General features: G+C 35.7%; 1 protein-coding gene across 1 annotated transcript in view; it reads right to left on the reverse strand.

Moving 5' to 3' along the window:
* The window catches only part of MSH3 (mutS homolog 3), a gene marked incomplete at both ends in the record, with an annotated part of 149954 nt that overhangs the window by 104871 nt on the left and 21400 nt on the right, over positions 1-23683 (reverse strand). The gene's annotated exons all lie outside the window — the stretch shown is intronic.

The following is a 23683-nucleotide window of genomic DNA, read 5'->3' on the forward strand; positions in this document are numbered from 1 at the left end:
AATATTATACCATTTATGAAGTAGTTTTGTTCTCTCTTCTCCAAAACAACAAACCCTCTGAATGTATTTAAGCTTCTCAACACAACTCAATTCAACCAATTTAGAGAAAATAAAGAGGACCATGTTAAACTCTATAGAAATGTGATGATCTATATACCATGGAATATTACTCAGCATTCAAAAAAGATAAACACATGCAATTTGCTGCAACATGGATGGCGCTGGAAGGGATCATGCTCAGCGAAATAAGCCAAAAAGAAAAAGAAAAATACCGGATGGTCTCACTCATAGCAGGAATCTAGAAAACTTAAATAAGGGACCAGGAAAATGAATAACTATAAGAAAGTGAAAATCAAAATCAACAAAAAAACTATGAACCAGAGACACTTTTAGGGGGGCAGGGGCGGGAGGGGAGGGATTGGGGTCAGAATGGGGGGGCTGCAATTGTATGGGGAATATAACAATAAAATTTATAAAAAAAAAAAAAAAGAAAGAAAAGAAATGTGATGATCAAGGTCCAGGCCAGGAAAAATAATTTAATTTTTTCAACAAATATAGGTGTGTGTTGGGGGTGGGGGGAGGTGGAGAGGGAAGCTGTATATAAACAGGCTTTCTTTAAAGGGGATATTTTTAAAAGAAATTGGTAAAATTAAACTATAAGGATGCACACTTGGGTGACAAAGCTACAAAGTAAATAATTACAATGCTAGTGGTTTCAGGGACCTTTCTCTATATTTTTATGTTATATTGTTTCCCATATTTGCATTATATCAATTTTTTTGAAATAAAACATAAAGGATTCCACTATTACCTAAAACTGACATACTCCTGAAACCATTTTTTGCTTTATACTTTAATCAAGAGTTCATTTTATTCCATAAGCAGCTACCAATGTTCCATCATCATTCTGAATTTAAAAGTATTTTGTTGTCAAATACATTTGGAAGTACTAACCTAGTAATACGACTAGCTTACAAGGAATATTTTTATGTGGTGTTTCATGATGAGAATGAGCTTTTCTTTCTCTTGTACACATCAACAGAAAATGAGAAAGGTTGAAAAGTAACTGAAAAAGAGTCAGACAAAAATGATTAATAAATTTTCTAAAAACTGGGTATAACTCACACGGCCATCCGAAATTTAGTAATATCTATGCCTTGAGATTGTAAATGGTCTGGAGTAGGAAGATAACACAAACCAATTAGAAAAAACTGAAATGAGTTACAAATACAGCAGTGTACTTTTATATTAATTAAAAGATTGCTCTGAGTATTCTTTGAAAAAACTAAAAACTTCCTTCTTATATAGCTAAGTCTTCTATAGTTCCTAAACTAACCCATAGGTTTTAACACCTGGCTCTAATCTTATTCCACACATTTCCCTACACCAAAAATATCTAATTTACTCAAGTTTCATTCATATGAAAATTTATAAATATCCTTTTGAGTTTTCTGTTTCTTATGAAAAATTGTACCAAACAAATAGTAAGGTTCTTATATAGTACATCAAAAGAAAGAATGAATCTTACCTATCTTTAATTTGTATTTTCTATTGATTCTTAAACATTTTAAGTTAAATATAAAGAAAAATATCCTCATCCCCCCCCCAAAATATATAACAATATGACCTATTAAGATAAACGTGCCATACTTCTACCTCTACCTTCAATGAAGTTGCTTGATTCAGACCATCACTCCCATCAAGAATGAGAAGAGTCAGTTTAAGTATGAAAAATACCTGAGGAGGTCAGAAATTAAGGGCCCAAGATACCACAAAGAAGAGCACTGAAAAGATGAAAGCCAACACTCTGCTCTGCTTTTCCTCTGTGGACATCTGATCATCTCTTCTCTGATGATCCTCAGAGGAAGAAACTGAGGATCTGGGCAGAAAGCCAATGCTAAGATATAGAGGAGGCAGCAGAATAATAAGTAATTTTTTGCAATGGAAGGAGGACTGCCAAAATCCAGATAAGATCTACATGGTAAGGAAAGCACAGAACAGTAAATTCAGCTATCAGTGGTTGTGACCTCTAGATTATTTGTCAGAACTTAAAGCTCCACAGGACATAGCAGTGGAGAGAAGGGAAAGTTTGAAGTCAGCCTAGAGTGCACTCCCTGCTTTGGGAAGGGCACATGGAGTTATGGCTTCTGGAAGACTATCCCCCAAAGGAAAGGGTACTTGATTTTCATGAGTCAAAGACATACAGAAAGGGCTGCCAGATTTGCAAAGTTGTCTCCCGTTCTCAATTCACTGAGTAAATGCTATGAAAAACACTTCCATGAGAAAAAAACTATCACATGGATTTATTATTTACAATGGAAAGATAATTGACTTAGTTCTTATTTAGTTCTGCTAATATAACAAATTAGAATAGTGGTTTAGAAACAAAGAAAGAATATTTGATTTAAGGAAATATGGTGATATAAGGGAATTTATATTTTTTAGAGTGGAAGTATGAAGAATTCTGAAAATTACTTTTTTTGACAGGCTTATTTAGGTGTGAAAATAAACATTAAACAAGTAGAAAGTATCACTAATGGATTCCAAGTAAATAAAAAGCTAAAATAAATTTAGTGAATTGATAAGAACTTTCCAATGCAAATACCAAGAGAGAGAAAAGATTACATACTAGTTTGTTTAAATAATATGGTTAAAACAACTTTTTAAAAATTTATTAAATTATATAAAAAAGAAAAAAGACTTCAAGAGCTGTTCTGGGTTGCATGAGACTTACTCAGGAGACATCTGTAATTACTGGAATCTGTATGTGAAAAAATGGGAGAAATTGCCAGCAGGATTTAAAAAAACAAAAAGAAAAACCAGAATAAAGTGGGAGATTCAGGGCAAGATCCAATCTAAGGACAACACTGAAATCAAAGAAAGTGAAAACTCTACCTATAAACAGGATAAAAAACACCTAGGTAGTAAATAGCAGTAGAAATTTAAATGTCACAATTTAGATACAGAGATGGCTTCTGGCCCAAACAGAACACTAGTTTTCCCCCTTTTTAGATCTCACATACTGGAAAAAACAAAATCTACTGTGGGATTATCCGTAAAGTCTGTTTAGGGGGAGTCCTCATCAACATGCATCCATTCAAGCCTTACGGCAGCAACAAAAAAGCAACAGCTGAGAAGTGAGAGGTGCAGGGGCAGGAACCTCTCTGCACATCCCCAGTCAGAAGTTGTGACAGACTTTACAGAAGGGGAAGAAACATGATTTGCATTTTGGAAAGAAAACAAATCATCAAAATGACCCTAGTTTTAACTTGGACACCTGCTACTCTGCCAGAAGACAATTTCTAGAATAATTTTGAATGTGTTACTTTTCCTACAGTTCTACAAACTCTGAAGCCAATGTCTAGTTTACTAAAAGAAAGAAGTATACATAATATTTTAAGATGCTATTTCACAGGAAAGCTGAATGCTGCTATAAAGGGCCCTTAGGTCTTTATTTTTTTAATCCCCTTCTAATGAATGAAACTTTAGAGGGCAGAGATGGGATTTGTTGTATAATAATAAACATAGGTAGTTTTAGTTTTTCTATATTGAGTAGCAGCAGTCAGGCACTTTCTAATATGGCTGGATACATTTGTTAACGTTTGTTATAATAAAACTGTCATAATTTAGTAATAAGGACTTGCCCCTAGAGATAACAGTTAATAATTCTGAAATAACTGAGGTCTTAACAAGATTCTGATGATTCAAACCTATACTGCTGAATATTAAGCAGGACAGGATAAGTTCTCTGGTACAAATACCTTGAAGAAATAATTTCTAAATATACAGAAAGGTAATTTGACTGTATATGTTGCATCTTGTGTCACCTTCCTCTATACTGATATTTGATGAAGACTTTAATGTTTATGAAACTTCTAAAGCAGAATCAAAGTTCCTCTTTGAAGAAATGTGAAGTCTTTGAGAAATGTGAAGTCTTTAGAATTGGCATTCCTATATGAGTAGTGCCAAAGCACTTCACATGGCAGAGAATGTACACTTTTAGAAATAAAATTACCTAAGAAAAAATTAACAAAGCTGCACAGAACAAAAAGCTAAGTAGAAAGAAGAAAACAAACAAAAGAGAGCAGTGTAAGTTATCATCTTAACAGAATAAAAGAAAAATCGTATGATCATCTCAATAGATACAGAAAAAACAGTTGATGAAAATCAATACCATTCAAGATTTTAAAACTCCCAAAAACAATGAAAAAAGGTAAATTTTCTTATTCAGATGAAGACTATAGAAAAACCAATTAAGAACTAGAGAAAGACAACCTTAAAAGCAAATCCTTGAAAACTGACTAAAGAACTGAAGTATCCAAAGGGTAAAGGGGTTTGAGGGAGAAGCAGGAACAAAGAGCAAAGGAAACACAGTGCTCTATGTTAATGGGACTATGGGTGATTTAGTGACAGGTACCCTATGGTGGCAATGCCTGATAGGGGGAATCCTAATGTTATCACAATTAAAAGAATAAATTATTTTTTAAAATTTTAAAAATAAAACTAAGAACTTAAATTTCTTTTAAATTTGTATCAGAAATAAATCATATAGAAGAAATCTCCCTTGAATTTACTGAAGAATTTTCACTAAGGAAGTAAATATAAAAGCAGTTGAAAAGCAGGTATAGACTGGGAAAACAATTAGTATTTTTCATTACTCAACATGATTCTGAAAAACAGTCTGCATAATACATCTAAATACTGATAGGAATCCTAGAGATTTTTAGGGAAGGTAATAGATAATCAAATAACAGAATACTTAGAAGATATTTATGGAGTACCTATGTTCTACCTCATCTATCCCTGCACAGATGAGACAAAGAGACAAAGCAAAGAACAGAAACACTGCACTTTCTTTTTCTTATTCTTTCAAAGGCTCCCCATTACTAACTATAAAAATATTCCCACATAGGAGAGAAAGGAACTCTCCTGCACTGCTGGTGGCAGTGTAAACTGGTCCAACCACTATGGAAAGCTGTGTGGAGATTCCTCAACCTACTAAAGATAGAGCTTCCATATGATACAGCAATTCCACTCCTAGGTATTTACCCAAAGGACACAAAAACATTAATTCCAAAGAGCATCTGTTCCCCTATGTTTATAGCGGCACAATTTACAATAGCTAAGCTTTGGAAACAACCCAAATGCCTAAAAATAGATGACTGGATCAAGAAGATGTGGTACATATACACAATGGAATATTACTCAGAATTCAAAAAAAGATAAACACATGCAATTTGCAGCAACATGGATGGAGCTGGAAGGGATCATGTTCAGCGAAATAAGCCAGAAAGAAAAAGAAAAATATCGGATGGTCTCACTCATAACAGGAATCTAGAAAACCTAAATAAGGGACCAGGAAAAAGAATAACTATAAGAAAGAAAAAAATCAAAATCAACAAACAACTATGAACCAGAGACACACTTTCGGGGCAGGGAAAGGAGAGATTGGGGTCAAAATCAGGGGGTTGCAAGTATATGGGGAATATAAAAATTTAAAAAAAAATATTCCCACATAGCATATTTCAAATTCTGTAACAAAACAGATTAAAACAAACAAAGAAAAAAGAAAACCTCTGCTCTCAAAGAATACATTCTAATAGAGCAAAGCAGAAAATTAACCGACAATTTTCAGACGGTGATCTGGCCCCAGAGAATTCTTTAAGCTCATTTTCTTCTATCTTCACTCTCATACCTTCTGCTCTAGTCACTGATCTTTATGCTGTTTCCCAAATATCACAGCCAGGTTTCACCCCATCATCTTTGCATCCACTTTTTCTTTTGTTCAAAATGTTCTTCCCTAGTTATTCATATGATATATACCTTACCATCTTTTTCAAAAGTCATCTCAGCAAGACTTTCCCTGATAACTCTGTATAAGGTTACATCCTTTTACAAAATCCATGAGAACAGAAACTTTGCCATCATGGGAAAGTTTTACTTCTGGTGTAACCTAATGCTGAGTACACTGCCTGGTACAGAATAGTCAATCTATTATAATACTGCTATGTAAATGTATAAGTGGACAGATACTTATTTCCTGAACTACATTTCCCCTTGCGGTAGGCTGTATTATCCCCATTTTAAAATCAGTAAACTGAGTTTTGAAAGATTAAGTACAATGCCCAAGATTGCAAAGATGACAGGTTAATCTCTATTCAAACCCAGTAAACCTAGCTCTAAAGGCTTTTTTTGCTCTACTACAAGATGAGGCAGGCATAAGCTGATTCAGAAAGAAATCTGAGGGAAGATTTTCTCCCTTCCGTGGTACTGAAGGATTTTTCTACCTTAATCTACAGAAGGGAAAGTATCAAACTATTATAAATCTCTTTTTATCTTCCTGTACACTCTCTTAATACCTGGATTTTTAGAAGCCTGCAGCAAAGATATTATTCAGTAACTCATAAAGCAATGAGTGACCTTACATTAGCTCCACAATGTTTTCATATAAGTTCCTAAATAGAACACAAGAGGTGGCTGGTTACTCAATTACTGTTCTAATTAACATTTTGTTTGCTAAGCAGATAAGGATTTAGAAATTAAATTTGATAAAAATTTGATAAAAAATGGCTTTGTCAATTATTCTTGAGGCTTTTGTGGAAGCACAATAAGAGTGTTAAATGTGTCCTCCTGCAATCCTCATGCAGACACCTTTTCATGAATTAGTTGTAGTTTTAAAAAAATCTCGTATTTGTGTTTCTAAGATTTCTCAGTTGAAAAAAGTTATGGCACATTCAATACACTGTAATAGAAGCCTATTCAAACATTGCATACTTGAGTACTGTCCAACCAGAATTTTATTCAATTATTGATTTTAACGAAATTTCTACATTAAACAAAGAACTGTCAATCTTCACTGCCTCAAAATGTAGTCTAAGGAGTACCTGCATCAGAACAACTTGCAATACATATTAAAGCACATTTCATACCCCAAGTTTGTTCTATCTGAATTCAGCAAGAAGAAAGGGGAGAGAAAGTATTTTCACTTTTTACATGGTTCTCAGGGATATTCAAAGGCAAATTGCATACTGAAAATATTGGTCTATATGAATAATATTGGCATCATTATAGAACTAGAGAAGAAAGCAAAATATAACAGTTCTTTAACGATAGTCTATGTTTCAGCTGCTCTATTAAGGGAGGGCAATAAGTATCTTTTCACCAGAAAAATTAAGGAAGTCATTTATGGCTATATAATTGACCTGAGTCTAAGAAACTATAAAAATACCTTCCATTTCTTTTTTTTTTTTATTCTATCATTTTTATTGAAGTAACAGTGGTTTATGACATGGAAAATGAATTGGGGATAGAGGTTCACAACTCTTCATATGTATATAACCACACCAGATCCACTACCAAAACACCCATAATCCTCCACCACAGTCCATTTGACCCTCCTACCCCCTTTGCTCTCCTCCAACCATGCTCCCCTTCTATTAGCTTCAATTCTACAGTCAGATTTCTAGGGGGATTTCATTTTGATTTTCTATTCCTTTGTTTAGTTTTTTATATCCTATGAGTGAAATCATCCAGTTTTGTCTTTCTTCTTCTGACTTATTCCACTTAGCATAATCTCCTCCAGGTCCATTTATGGTGTTGTAATTGGCCAGATTTCCTTTTTCATAGCTGAGTGGTATTCCATTATAGCTGTGTGTGTGTGTGTGTGTGTGTGTGTGTGTATACATCTTCTTGACCCACTCATCTATATTCGGGCACTTAGGCTGTTTCCATAACTTGGCTGTTATAAATAGTACTGCAATGAACATAAGAGTGCATATATCCCTTCAAATTGGTTTTTGCATCTTCAGGGTAGATACCTAGGAGTGGGGCTGCTGGGTCATAAAATAAATCAATTTTTAACATTTTGAAAAACCACCATACTAATTTCCATGAGAGCTGGACCAGTCTACATTCCCACTACAGTGCACAAGGGTTCCCGTTTCTCAACACCCTTGCCACCACTTGTTGCTAGTCTTTTTTGACATGGGCCATTATCACAGGAGTGAAATGGTATCTCATTGTGGTTTGATTTGTATTTCCCTGATGATAAGTGATGACAAGCATTTTTTCATGTGCATTTGTATGTCTGGAATTAATATGTATTCTTTGGAGAAGTGTCTACTTAGCTCCTCTGCCCATTTTTCAATTGGGCTGTTTGTTTTCTTACTGATGAGTTGTAGCATTGTTTATTTTTAGATCTTGGATATTTTATTAGCACCTTGTTGGACAGATGATGTGCAAATATGTTTCACCACCCAGAAGGGTGCCCTGTAGTTTTTATATAGCGACTATCATTGTGCAGAAACATTTAGTTTGATGTAGTCCCATTTGTTTAATTTTGCTTTTGCTTCCCTTGCTATTGGAGTTAAGTCCCCAAGACATCACTGAAACCAACATCATAAGAGTATTTAGCCCATGATTTCGTCTACATAGAAAAACACCTTCCTTTTACCACCCTTAACAGAAGTTGTTTGTGGCCCAGGGTTGAAGTTTCTTGAATGGAGAGGAGGTAAAAAGAGGCTGTGCTCCCGCCTGGGCCTCTAGTGGTGACTCCCCTCCTATGATGGTGAGAAGACTGACATCAGATTGTGAGTCCCCATCATTACATAGGGGATGCTAAGCTAAACTATTTAAGAGTTCTAATTTCTAAAAATCCTTTTCATATTCAACATACTCCTTTGTTGCCAAATTTTTTTTGTTATTGAAAAAACTTTTGAAATATTAAATGTTATAATACTCTCAAAAAGTGTGGTGCCAACACTAAAAAAAAAGGGGGACCTCAGACACCATATCTTTTAATATCAACTTAGGCATAAAATTTATGAGTCTCATCCAACCATTGTGGAAAGCTATCTGGAGGTTCCTCAGTCTACTAAAAATGGAGCTACCATACGATCTGGCAATTCTACTACTAGGGATCTACCCAAAGGACACAAAAACAGTGATTCAAAGAGCACCCGTACACCTATGTTTACTGCAGCACTATTTACAATAGGTAAAACCTGGAAACAACCCAAATGCCCAAAAATAGATGACTGGATCAAGAAGATGTGGTACATATACACAATGGAATAGTATTCAGCAATCAAAAAAGAAAAACTCATGCCATTTGCAGCAATGTGGATGGAGCTTGAAGGAATTATGCTCAGTGAGATAAGCCAGAAGGAAAAAGAAGAGTATCAGATGGTTTCACAGGAATATAGGTGAACCAAATAAGACATCAGTGTAAAAAAAACAATAATAACCGTACAAAATACAACAAAGCAAAAACAGACAATTGTAAACCAGAGACATACTGCAGGGGAGGAAGATGGAGAGAGGTGGGAGGGAGGGAGGGAGGAGCACAGGGTTCTGTGGTGATGGTGCACGGGTGCCTTGGGGAAGGAAATTCCATGGGGACTCAATCTGAGGGGGTGGGGGGAAGCAAATATTGTCTAAAAATGATAAATGGTAAAATCAAAAAAATAAAAAAAAATTTATGACTCTCTGATGTCACATAAATAGGTCCCTTCCCAAAGATTTTTGAACCCATATTCAATTGTGAACAAACAAGTGTCAGTTTGCCACTTTTATGATCATGCTGACTTTAGAAACTAAATTTACAGATAAAAAGAGACTTCTTAAAGGCTGACAATCTATTCTGGGAAAGCTCACAAGGCTCTTCTGAAAGTACATTTACTGATACTATTAATACTGAGTTCCAAGCTTCCTGGGTAAGTGATTAAGTTCTCCTAAAGATACAATGCAATGGAGTTCTAGACTGAATTAAACATACCATGTAACATAGTCACAATGTCCCTATATTAGGATTATGAAATTCATTAATTTTATCACTGCTAATAGTGAATTATCACAATCTTCTTAAAGATATGACATGAAATTATAAAGACAACCATTAGAAAAAAAATATCAAAATAAGCCAAGAAAAGCAAACCACTCAGTGAAAGATTCTCTAAAAGATATGAAAATAGAAAATAAGGGGTCTCCCTGGTGGCAAAAGGGTTAAGTACTGCACTATGAAGCAATTCGCAGCCTCCACAGCATGAGTTCAATCCCCGGCAAGCCAGGGAGGAACTCGCATGGCACAGCAGACCTCTCCTGATTCACCCACTGTTCCCCTCAGCAGTGTATTTCAGTCAGTCTGCCTGTACTGTTCCCCACTCTGTCTCTGGTGAATCCTTTCACCACCCCCACCCCCACATCTCTGGCCTGTACCCCAGCTCTTGGATGCATATATAAATAATCTTTTAAAAAAAAATAAAATACAAAATAATATGAGCAAACTAGTATCTACCACATTAAAAAATGTATATGTACTAAAATTCACCTGTTACAGGGCTGGAGCAGGGGCAGGTCTGGGTCCATCTCTGGGAAGGCACCATGACCCCTCAATTCCAGCCAGAGCAGATGGGGTAATGACCCATGGCCCCCTCCATCACCCACCCAGATGGAGTTCACAAAAGAAAAAAGAAAATTCACCTGTTAAAACAGACTTAATTTTAGACTGAATTACAAGCAACCAAAAACCTCTATGCTACAAGCAGGAACAAAACTTAAAGCAACTCAGAAAAGTTAAAAATAAAAGGATGACTGAAAAAAATGCCCAGATGGATACAGTAAGTAAATGCAAAGAAAAAAAAAGCACAAAACAAGATTTTATTTGTCAGACAAGATATAAATTAGGACAAAAAAATTACATAAGATAAAAATTGATGCTTCATAAAAAAGAACACTAGAAAAACTTTTTACCCAATATTTTAAAAATGCTTTTAGGTTTTCAAATTATTAAAGTATATTACTTACTCAAAAAAATAAGAGCAATAAAGGAAAGAATTATAAGATTTTGCATTAATCCAGGAGGAGACGTTCTTCCACCTCCCTGGACTTGAACCTGGAAGACCAGGAGGCTGGCAGTCCTGAGGAAGGAGTGGCTTGGGCCCTCCCGCCACCTCGTGGAACTACGAGGAAGGAGAACAGTAGGTGAAGAGACAATGAAAAGCTTCTAAATCCATCCACACCTGATTCTAGACTACACTTGAGCTTTCCAGTTATGTGAGTCAATAAATTCATTTTCAACTTTTAAAAATTAATAAATATTGCAGCACTGTGTACAACACCTAGAACATAAAGCACCCTAAATGTCCATCAGTCAATAGCTGGATGAAGAAAATCTAATATATCCACAAAATGGAATACTATTAAGTCGTAAGAAAAACTAAAATAAAGCCATTTACTCACAATCAGGAACGTTTGGGGGAATTGCATGTAGTAAAGCAAGTCAGAATGACAAAGGCATACTATACATTTACTCAGTGGATGATCGATAAATAAAATATTTACAAAACTAGCAGATTTTAATAAATACTATGAGGGATCTGACATTAAGATGAAGGGGGAAGGAAGAAAGGAACAGAGACTATAAGGGAATATGGCAGGGTGGAAATTTGAAAAATAACATAAGACAGTATAACACGGGGATTTTGAATTTCATCTGCTGGGAGTCACTATTACAGTAAACTTTTATATTGTGTTTTCATGTTGCTCCAGGAAAAGGTGCTGAAAAGAGATTACTGTCAAAAAGCCATTAGTAGAAAACCCTTTTGTGCCATATCAAAAAAAAAAAAAAATCAAAGGATGTTATTAACTTACTTTGTCCAGCTAGCTATTTAACTCATGCATTATAGTGTTTAAAATAAAAAAATTAAAATTCAGTAAGAACTCACTGGACAGTGTGTGGTTTTCTTTTTTTTTTTTTAATTTTTATTTATGCACACAAGAACTGGGGTGTAAGCCAGAAGTTTGGGGACGAGAGGGTTCACCAGAGACAGAGTGGGAAGCAGAACAGGTAGATCTACTGAAATACACTGCTGAGGGGAGCAGCCAGTGAGACAGGAGAGGTCTGCTGACTCCCTGGCTGGGGATCAAACTCATGCCACAGAGGCTGGCGATAGCTTGATAGCACTGAGACTTTAAACTCTATGCCACCAGGGAGGCAGACAGTGTGGGGTTTTCTAGGTGCCTTTGGATCTCCAGAGTGGAAGTACATCCAACAACAGCTTCTGAGAAAGATGACAAGACTTACTGAAATCCACTTGGCCAATAGTGAACCAAGATCAGGAAGACCTGAATTCAACTAGTGAGTCTGCTTCAGACCAAACAGGGAGACAAGAGTACAAGTCGAAAACTCTGGAGACCAGCAGGACCCTCCCTAAAAGGGCCAGCAAGCAGAGGTGAAGGGACCTTAGTCAAGTTACCCATGGGTACCAGAAATTAAAAGCAAATCTAGGGGCAGGTCTCCTGCCAGACTAAGAGTTATGGTTTAAAAAATGAACCAAAAAAACACCCTAGAAGATAGGTTTGTATGGGAGGGAAAGGGAGCAATGAGAGTGTCTTCACTCACTGTGAGAACTCCATGGGGCCTCAGACAAAGGCCTGAGGTTAAGGAATACTCAAGAGCAGCAAGGATGGTGGCTGTGCCACTCAGATGACTAACATGGGAGGTACCATCTTAAGGTAAGAATCTACTAGGTAAACTTGTGCCTTTCTACACATTTCTGGAGACATTTGCTTATACTTTTCCTTTTTCAATAATGACTGCTGTTACCTTAAAAAAAAAAAGTAAAAGCTCAATCAAAAAATTTGTAATTTGTTCATCTCTCCCACTCCCCCCACCCCGTCTGCAAAGAGGTCTTTATGTATTTATAGAGCACTGTAACATATCAGTACTTTAATAAAAGTAGTAGATGACAGGAATAAGACCCACATGCCTAAAGCAAAATTTTTGTATTGCTAATGCAGACAGAAAGATAAAGTATAAGGAAATATGCAAGCAGAAAAGTTCTCTCATCCTAGAAGCATTATATGTTCATGTATACAGTGCCTTAGAAATAATCTAAGGAAGCCCCTCCCCTCTGCAGCACCAAACAAAGGCAGAATGTGATGAGAGGCTAGGCTCTGTGTCTCTCTGGCACAGTAAGTAGGTGGGAAGGAGGCAGAATATGACAATCAACCTATCGGTCAGGCTGTTCCTACTGTTCTCTAGAATGTAGAAGAAACAGGATTATATTTTGCATAGGTGGGCATCTCTCGTCTTACTCAAATTAATCACCCACAAGTAAACTGTGTGCTATCTGGGGGTTGATAGTTAAGAGTTACATAAAAGACTATAAAGTATACTTATTGCTAAGGCAATTCACACATACATGATACTCTTACTTTGGCAACCAGGAACTGCTCATACTTAAAAAGGGTAGTATTCACTTTATCAAATACTTCCAAACTGCCCGATACTTGTGGTCAGAACCACAATTAGTATTTACATGCCTATTTGCAAGAAAAGTTATGTCTATTTAAAAATATTATATACCTGTCACTTTCCAAGTAGTGTGAAACATGAGGCAGAAGCAACCAGGCATCCAAGGAAGAGAGACAGCAGTCTGACTTAATTCCATTAGTTACCAATCAACAATGGATTCTTTAAAGGCTTAATCTACATTAAGAAATGTTTTTACATTACCTAGTGCCCACACATATTGATAGAATATTAATTTTTTATTGCTACCATGACAAATTACCACTAACTTAATGGCTTAAAAGAACACACATTTATTATCTTACAATTCTATAGGTAGGTCAGAATCCAAAACTGGTGTCAACCAGCTAAAACCAAAATGTCGCCAAAGCTCCTTGCTGAAGGTTGTAAGAGTAACACTGGTTCCTTGCTTTTTCCAGTTTTTAGAGGCACACAACAATATTTGGCTTCTGACCTCTTGCTCCATCTTCAAAGCAAGTATTGGTAGATCAAATATTCAAAATCATATCACTTTTCTGCCTCCCTCTTTCACATTTAAAGTACTCTTCTGATTAACTGTGCCCAACTGGATAATTCAGGATTCTCTCTCTATCTTAAAGGTAATTAAGTAGCAACAACCACTCTAATTCCCTTTTGCCATTTAACTAGTCATAGGTTCCAGGAACTGGGACGGGCACACCTTCTAAGACTCATCATTCTGCCAACCCTGTACAGATATGAATGTGTAGACACTAAAGCTATCTGACCACACAAGCCTATTTTTCATTTATAAAAATGCATATATTATATAGCAGTTACTAAGGACAGTAACTACTACAAAGGGTTGTCATGTACATTACAGAATTAATATAACAGTCATAAAATATATGACATATAATAAGGGCTTCATTAATTATTTTTTACACATTTTTATTTCTTTTTAGTTTAAATTTTTCTCACTGTGGAATGTATTTCCCTAATACCTGTCAAGTGTGACCTATCCTCCTAGGCCCTCTCTTGAATGATGTTTCTCCACGTTCTATAAAGCTATATTGTCTAATTTAGTACCTATTAATTACACATGTCATTGAACAGGTGAAATATGATTAGTCAGAACTGAAAGGTAGTATCAGTGTAAAATAAACACTGGACTTTGAAAATTTAGTGTATCAGAAAGAATATAAATAATTAGTATCTTAAAAAGAATTACATGTTGAAATGACATTGTGGATATGTGGATCATATCATGGATCATATTACGTATCTACAGAGCAGAGCTGCTTTAGATAGAATTATTCTCTCGCTCTCATGGACTAATTTAGTACTTAGTTTGCTTTTCTATCATATGCTCTAGCAATCTGCTTTATACTAGAGTAATTTGTTTATGTGCTGGCTTTCCAAACTGACTGGTAACCCTTAAGGGCAAAGATTATGGATCTTCTAAAGTCGATAAAATCCATAGTAATTGTACAATAAATGTCTGTGAAGCTGAATGGAAAAGGAATGTGTTATTTGTATATACTATTTGACTGACTATTTGATTTGTATATACTATTTGATTGACAAGAATGACCAAAAGTCAATCTGTCATTCTGATGCTCTTTCTTGGGTTAAAGACAGAATTAGGATGCACAGCAAATGAAAAAACAAAATTTCATAAAACAATACTTATCACATACAGTCTAATCATCTATCTTAGAATCCATACAATTCTTTTTTAAAGTTTAGGCAACCCATAAAATTCTTTTCATTGTCCACTGATGATTTATGACTATAGTTCAAGAAAGACAGCCTTGATGCATTAAGCGCAGGACTTCCTAATTGGACACGAACCATCTTAAAGTTGCCATGTGATGCTTATATCTGCTACTCTCAATGACCCACCAAATAATGTCTTACCCTGTGGGATGGGCAAGACCCAACATGGCCATTAAGTAAGGCATGCAGGCATACTACATGTTCTTCTAACAGCGTTCCTATGGGGGCTGGGCAATCTAGCATACTCACACTACGTGTTCAAGGTTCATGTACACTCTCATGAGATGCAAAGCCCAGCTCTGCCTGGCCAAGAAAAGTTGATAAGAGCTAAAGGCACAAAGTAAGAGAAAATGCGTAAGGGTGCTGACAGAAAGACTCCCAGGGTCTTGTCAGAATTTTCTGAAGTTCTGGGGTTGGGGAGAGGGCAAGGAAACTTGGAGAAATGTCATCAACCTTATATTAGGTTTATTAAACTAAAGTGTGTATTGTATCATATACAAGACAGGTAGTTTTCTTAAAGAAGGTGAAGGGAGGGGGCGAGGAAGGAAGGGAAGAAATATGGTAGAGGAAAAAGATATACAGGACTTCAGAGACTTTCACTGCTCCAAGGATCAAGACATGGGCTAGTGATTACAAAGAAACCACAAAAAAGGATGGGAGGGAGAAGAAAGTCCTAGCCTGAAAACAAGAGATAAGAAAATAATCTCAAAGTAATCAAGAAAAATAATGGACATTAGTAAGCAGTCTCTGCAGCAGGGAGGTTTGACAGGAAGGAGTCATTGAAAAGACTAATGGATAAATCTAAGTTAACAAAGGTTCAGACAGATAAGCAATCCCCGAGGGTCTCTAAACCAAGGTAGCCTCAAGTTCTTGATTTAAAGAAATAGTGAAAGGAAGCTTTGATAGGAAGGAAAGGAATGAAAATAATCTCTTTTTGAACCATGAAGAGGTAAAAGTGAGAAAAAAAATTGAACAGATAATGAAAATAGATGGTTAACTGTATTAAAATCCCTGTTAAGGAGGTTTTTATATTTTATATTGTTATAGTTATTATGTATTTATGATAGTAGAAGGTAGACTTACCAGAATCAAGACTGAACTGTACTTCAGTACAAACTGTGGTAATTAGGAGACTTTATGAAATTAAATCTTTAATTCCAATAAACAGTTGCATTTACAAAAATCAAACAGAATTAGTAAAACAAGTCTGCATCTCATAAAACTGCTCCCAAACTTTCTGCTCAAGCAGTATGTCTCCAACCTGGGAGTTCTCTATAGAAATTAGTAAGATCATCCCTCCAAACTACTCAAGTGTTTCTTCTTTTTTCAGGCATCAACGAACATACTGTGTGTACATTCTACTTACGCTTTTCATGTAGAGATATTCCTGAGTAACAGTCAATGAAAATCCTATAACAAACACTCTTATAAAATAATTATTACCTATTAATTGTGTCTTAAAATCTGGAATTTCATATACATAAGCACACCCACTAAAAGTGATAACTAGATATATAAAAACTATGTATCAAGAAAACAAATGAAAATACAATGGCATTTCAACCAGGGCAGGAATTAATATAGTAAAAGGAAATCCACATAAAACAGATTTTTATTAAGACTTCCTCTTTAAATTTTTCCTACAGACATTTTCCTACTTTGCATGAGATTTATTTCTGTGAGTCCACAGCCATACCACCCTAAACGTGCCTGATCTCTGAAGGTAAGCAAGGTCAAGTCTGGTTAGTACTGGTTGAGAGATTTATTTCTGCTATTTAATCCACTACCATCTCAACTACTGCAATCAATTTTCTGCTGGTGTATTTTTCTAAACAGCAAAGTGAAATTATTATATAATATACATAATGAAAAATGCCAAAGGATTCAACTTTATTTTTATCTTCTACTGCAGAAACAAGAAATGAGGAAGATGAGTAAGACAGACTAGAATGAGAAAAAGAGATTTCTTATGAACATCACCAAAGAAAAGGTTTCAAGTGCCACAGATGAGGTTACGACCTTGTTATCATCAACATCAATCTTTAAAATAGTTACTCAATACCCAGGAAAATTAGCCATGTAGTTTTCATTAATATTTACTGTCCAAAGAAATATGAGGATGCTTAAATAATTTAAAGGACAATTAAAATGTTTTATTATAAAAAGTGAATATTATTCTTAAAAATTTTATAAAGAATAAATACCGTGAGGAAAAAATAATAGGAAATTAATGTGGTCTTCCCAAAAGAAGTAAATGAGATGACTATATAGCATTTAAATATACATTTATCATCATACATGTATGAATTTCCAACTACTATAACAATCCCTTTTTTTCCATAAAATTCAAATCATTACTCTTAAGAAAAACAAATAGGAAATACTGAGTATTCTCTTTATTCCAAAAGTCACTTGTTTAATCAGTCATTCATCAAACACTGATTAAATACCTATAACTGAATTACTGTAAGTGCTGGCACAGAAAAGGTCATGATGATGCAGTTTGGTCAGTAGCCATTCCTATCCAGTTTTTCTCTCAAGAAACCCTTTATCCAATTTCTTCAAACTATTGCTTTCTCTCCACTGTTTCATCCTTGATTCTCATTTTTACTTTACACAAACTTTCTCTCCAAATTCCACATCAGTCCATCCTCAGGATACTCACCTTGACATGGAAGTCAAACAAACTAATTTATGCTCCCATACAAAAGCTCTCTCACCCACCTCCCTTTGCAGAGCTATCATTCTCCAATGCCTCAATTCCAGCATACTTTTCTGAGAAGCCTCACCTAGCACCTAAGGCAAAGGAGATGCCTTAGACAAACCATTTAGGCAAAGCTAGATGTTCTTAGGCAACCAGTGACTCTATGAAACCTTAATAATCAACACTTTCATGTAAGTGTTCATTTCCATAACAACCATGTCTACTGACCTTAAGAGTAGAAGCTAAGAATCTCTCAGTTTTGTATATTCACTATCTAGTAATAACTAGCACACAGCAAACACCCAATAAATGTTTTTAAGAATGAATGAATGAAAAAATGTTCATCATCACTGATCATCAAGGAAATGCATATCTAAACCACAATGAGATACCACCTCACACCAGTGAGAATGGCCCACATTAAAAACCAGAAATAAGTGCTGGTGACTGTGTGGAGAAAAAGAAATCCTTTGCATTGCTGGTGACAATACGGACTGGTCCAGATTCTATGGAAAGCAGTGTGAAGGTTCCTCAAGACTAACAGTTCATCTCCCATGCAATCCAGCAGTTAAATTCCTAGGTATCTACCTAAAGAATACAATAACATTAATTTGAAAAGGAAACCTGCACTATATGTATTGTAGCACTATTTACAATAGCCAAGATACAGAAACAACCTAAGTGCCCAAAAACATTAATAGATCAAGATGTGCTATATATATATACAATGGAATACTACTCCATGATCAAAAAACAAACTTATACCATTCTCAGCAACATGGATGAAATTGGTAGAGAAAAGCCAAGAGAAGTAAGTCAGAAGGAAAAGATAAATACCAGATAGTGTCATTTATGTATGGAACATAGAGAAAACCAAAAAAGGGTCAAAGATAAACATGAAAATCAACCCTTAATAGCTGACCATAGATCTGAGGCATCTAGAGGGGGAACAACTAAAGCAGTATGTTACCAACAGACCTACCCAAATGGAATAGCTAAAGGAAGTTCTCTAAGCAGAAAGGAAACTATAAAAATAAGGAATCTTACAACATTGAGAAAGAACACATTCAACAAAAATACAGGTATATTTATCAGACTTTAAGTTTTCTAAATTGTTTGGCGGTTGAAGCAAAAATTGTAACACTTTTTGATTTATTTGTAATTGTATACAAAGGAAATATTTAAAGACAATTAGACATGGGAGAGAGTAAACAAACAAAGGTAAGGTTTCTACAGTTCACTTGAACAGGTTAAAAGAATGACACAAGTAGACTGTGGTAAGCTATGTGCAGAAACTCAAATTCAAGCAAAATGACTAAAGTAGGTCATTTTGTTCAACAGCCAGGATTGTTTTTGTCTCATTTATATTATAATGAAACTGTGACATGACAATATTCAAGGACCTAATATATATAATGCAAAAGCTGGAATAACCAGTAAAAATGCTATAGTGATTAAGCAATTATTTCCTCTGATATGCACTGTGCATGTGTGTGTGTGTGTCTCATATTTTAAAATCATGAGATGAAGAATGTATTCTATATTTTCAACTGAGAGTTTTCTGTATGGTTTTAATTAGCATTTCTCTCTGTTTTTTAAGATAGACAGCAGTTTGTCCCTGCAGCATCTATTGAACAGTACAGCTTTCCCATGATTTCTAACACCACCTTGTCAGATGAAATTTCCACGTATGCATAGAGTTGCTTTCTCCAGCTTTCTTTCTTTTTTTTTTTTTTTTAAGATTTGTTTATTTATTTATTTATTTATACAAGCACTGGGTACAGTCAGAAGCACAGGAGGGTGAGAGAATTCACCAGAGCCAGAGCGGGGAGCAGAGCAGGCAGAAGGACTGAAGGACACTGCTGAGGGGAGCGGCGGGTGACAGGAGAGGTCTGCGCGCCATGTGGGACCCTCCTCTGGTGGCCGGGGAGCAGCCGGGGATTGAACCGATGCCTCAGAGGCTGAGGGCAGCTTCGCAACCCAGCGCTCAACCACTGCGCCACAGGGAGGCCCGCTTTCTCCAGCTTTCTTTCCAGTCCATTGTTCCAGTTTTATTTATGCTAGTTCCATACTATCTTACTATAATTTTATAAAAAAAAATCTTGAGTTTTGGCTTTTTTTAGTGCTTTTCATTCTTGGTCCTCTAAGCTACCTCTCTAGAAGCATCCTGACAGTTTCTGTGAAAACCCCTATTGCCACTTTTACCGACATTACACTGAATTTATACATAATATAGGAAAAACTAACATCTTTATGCTGAATCTTTCCATTCATGAATGTGGTATATCTTTCCATCATTTGGTTCTTCTTTAATATCTTTCAGTAAAGTTTTGAAATTTTCTTCAACAAGGTCTTCTTTTTGTTGAATAGAGTTCTAAACAGTATTTTTGTTATTATTCCAAAAGAGGTTATTTTAACTTTCATTTGTTGTTGCGGTATTAAAACACTATTCATTTTTATATACTGACTTATACTTAATGATCTTGCTGAATTCTTATTATTTTTAATAATTTGTCACTTCTGGATTTTCCACATAGGTAATATATGGTCTATAAATCATGTCAGTTTTAGAATTTTTAATACAGTCTTCAAATATGAACTACCTTTCAGTTGTGCTATTTAAAAATATACTCCTGGGCGGGGGGGGGGGGTGGGAGGGAGTGGAGAGGGAATCCCTCGTGGCACAGGAGTTAAAGTCTCAGCGCTATCAAGCTATCTATCGCCATGAGACATGAGTTCAATCCCTGGCCAGGGAGCAAACCCACATGGTGCAGCAGACCTTTCAGACCTCTCCTGTTTCACCTGCCGCTCCCCTCAGCAGTGCATTTCAGTAGATCGGCCTGTTCTGCTCCCCACTCTGTCTCTGGTGAATCCTCTCACCACCACCCCCACACACACCTCTGCACTACACTCCAGTTCTTGTATGCATAAATAAAAATAAATTTTTTAATTATATACACACACACATATGTGTGTGTGTGTGTATATATATATGTATGTATATATGTATATATATAAACACACACCAATCACTTTTAGGTAAACATATGAGATAATCTGCAGATAACATATCTCATTAATATGTTAAACAAGGGGTTTAATTCCTTTCTTGGAGAATTATGACAGTGAATGGAAAGAGGACTGGAAGGCATAGACAGATTATGCATATATACAGATAAAACTAAAAAAAGCATTTCATGAAAAACTTATCTTTGTACATGTAAAGCACTCAGATCAGTTCTACTCAGTGTTTTTCAATAGCAGTCATAACCTATCAAACTGTTTTTATAACCTTCAGTTTGAAAAGCTCTGTTCTAAATCAACTGAACTGTCAACTTTTAAAGTGAATGCAGCCACATACTTCAGTTACTCCCCTTCTACTTACACTTAAGATCACATTAGCAGTGAGGAGCACTTTAAAAGTTAAGGTTAACAAGAAGAAAAAAAAGGAGCAGTCATAAAATGGAAGTGGCACAAAGGTACCAGTGAAGGGCAAATCACTATGTCACACTGGTTCAAAGAGAGAAAAACAGTGGGAAAGATTTGAACCCTTACATCCATCATAAGAATGTTAAATTGAAAAGAACCCAGCCCTCAATGGGGGACAAACCCATTCAAATTGGGAGGAGAAGTATATTTTCAGCAAAAGAACATCAACCTTCATTAACTGTATTTGTTTGATTTTAATCTCAAATTTTGTTTTCATTTAATTGCTGTAAAAAAATGTAGAAAGCTAACGCAACAAATTTTAAGTTTATAAATATTTAAGTCACACTGTAATAAAAAATTTAAATCAAATTATGTAGGAGCGTTAACAAGAAATTGTTTTCCTTTAAAACAGGTAATTTTGCCTTTACAGTAAACATGTACCTCTGTCATTTAACAAATTTTTAAAAAGAAAATTCTAACACAAAAACATAAATAAAAGCAGTGAGTAGGCCAAATTTAAGAAACATGAATAAAGGTCCTCCCTGGAGGCGCAGCGGTTGAGTGCTGGGTTGCGAAGCTGCACGCAGCCTCTGCAGCACAGGTTCAATCCCCGGCTGCTCCCCAGCCACCCGAAGGAGGGTCCCACATGGCGCGCAGACCTCTCCTGCTGCCTGCTGCTCCCCTCAGCAGTGTGCTTCCGTCCTTCTGCCTGTTCTACTCCCTGCTCTGGCTCTGGTGAATTCTCTCACCCTCCCGCGCTTCTGACTGTACCCAGTGCTTGTATAAATAAATAAATAAATCTTTAAAAAAAAAAAAACATGAATAAAGTATAAATTCCTCCCACTAGTGCCCTGCATTCTCCATGAAACAGCTTCAGTCTTCATCTCTAGCCCTAAACATATTGCCATTCAGCAAATAGTCACTAAGCAGTTCTCATGTGCTAGATTCTGTCCCAAGTCACTCTCCACCCACACATGCCTGACCCTCCAGTCAACTCAATGTTCACAAATCCCTTTTCCCATTCTGTGCTCACTCCACCCAGCCCTACCTTCCTACCAAATCTAGGGGTTTTGTGATTTCATCTGTACATCACCCAGTGTTTGGTGCAGGATTCCACATTTACTTGGCAGCTCATATCTAAAAAGCATACTGAAATGACTTTGTGTGACCCAAAGAATTGAGCTTATTAAAGTTTGAGAGAACAAACTGGAAGAGAGAGATCACTAAATTCACACCATCTAATACTGATCATTTAACACTTCATATATGTAGAACATTTCCTCTTAACCAAGTTAATCAGTAATACCTATCTACATTTTCCCCTCTCATCCTTTGATACCTTTTCAGCAATGCTAAATTCAAATAATGACACCAGAAAAAAACTGGACTTCAACCACAACACAGATACATAGCTTATATGACAACTCCTCTGGTAATTATGTATAGTCTCATGGTAATTTCATCACGATACTGAAACTATTAATTATTTTCCACTAAAAACTTAAACATCAAAGCAAGATACCACAAAGCAGTAAGTAATCTATAACACATTAATTAAAAGGTGAACACAAAATTAAAATACTGCAATAACTTCAAATATTTGTCACTATAAATGACATTCAGATAATATAAATCTTCATTACAAAGAATCAGGTTAAAACATGGTTTGGGGTAAATATTAGATGACATAAGGTTCTCTGTGAACTCAAAGGCATAATAATGTATTCCTGTTTTTAACACTAAAGTAACAACAGCAAGATCTATTGTTATTCTTGTTATTCTCCAATTTTAGGGTTTCACTGTTTTCTTCAAATCCATAGTATACATGTGCATCTTTGAGTAAGTGCTAATATGTTCAAGCATCTATTTCATAGATCAGATTACTGAATCACTGTAGTACCATAGGACATTCTTCTGTAGGTATTTGATGAATGACATCAAGTGGGTATAGTTAGTTTTTAACCAAATGTCCTTCCAAATGTCATGCAGCTTTAGAAAATTTTAACAGCCAACATTGTAAAAGAAATTAACACATACCATTGACCATACCATTTGCAATAAATAAATTAAAAATATACATGACTACCTTGTTCTGGTTCTCTAACTAGCTCATAATCCCCCCCATTTCTGTTTCTTCCTACTCTTCTTCCTCCTAATCCTAGCTATTGACATTCTCCAAATTATTTGGTCTATCTATTTTCTCTATATACTCTGCCCCAAGTGGAACTATTCATATTCTTAAAAAATACAATTTAAATAAATTTTTCAACTCTCCCATCTAGGCAACAGACTCACCTCTTCTGGCCCATACTTTTGCCCAGAAACCTTACCACCTTCCATTAGGGGTCCACAAACCTTTGCTAGCTTTTATGCTACCTAACTTTCTTCCTCAGTTCTCAAAATGAAAGTCCCCCTCTAATCAGGGAAATCTCCCCTCTAATTTCACACATATGTATGTATATATACACACACAATACATGCTCTTCTCCTTCCTCCCCACT

This window comes from Talpa europaea (genome assembly GCF_964194135.1).
Source record: "Talpa europaea genome assembly, chromosome: 5".
Lineage (NCBI taxonomy): Eukaryota > Metazoa > Chordata > Mammalia > Eulipotyphla > Talpidae > Talpa > Talpa europaea.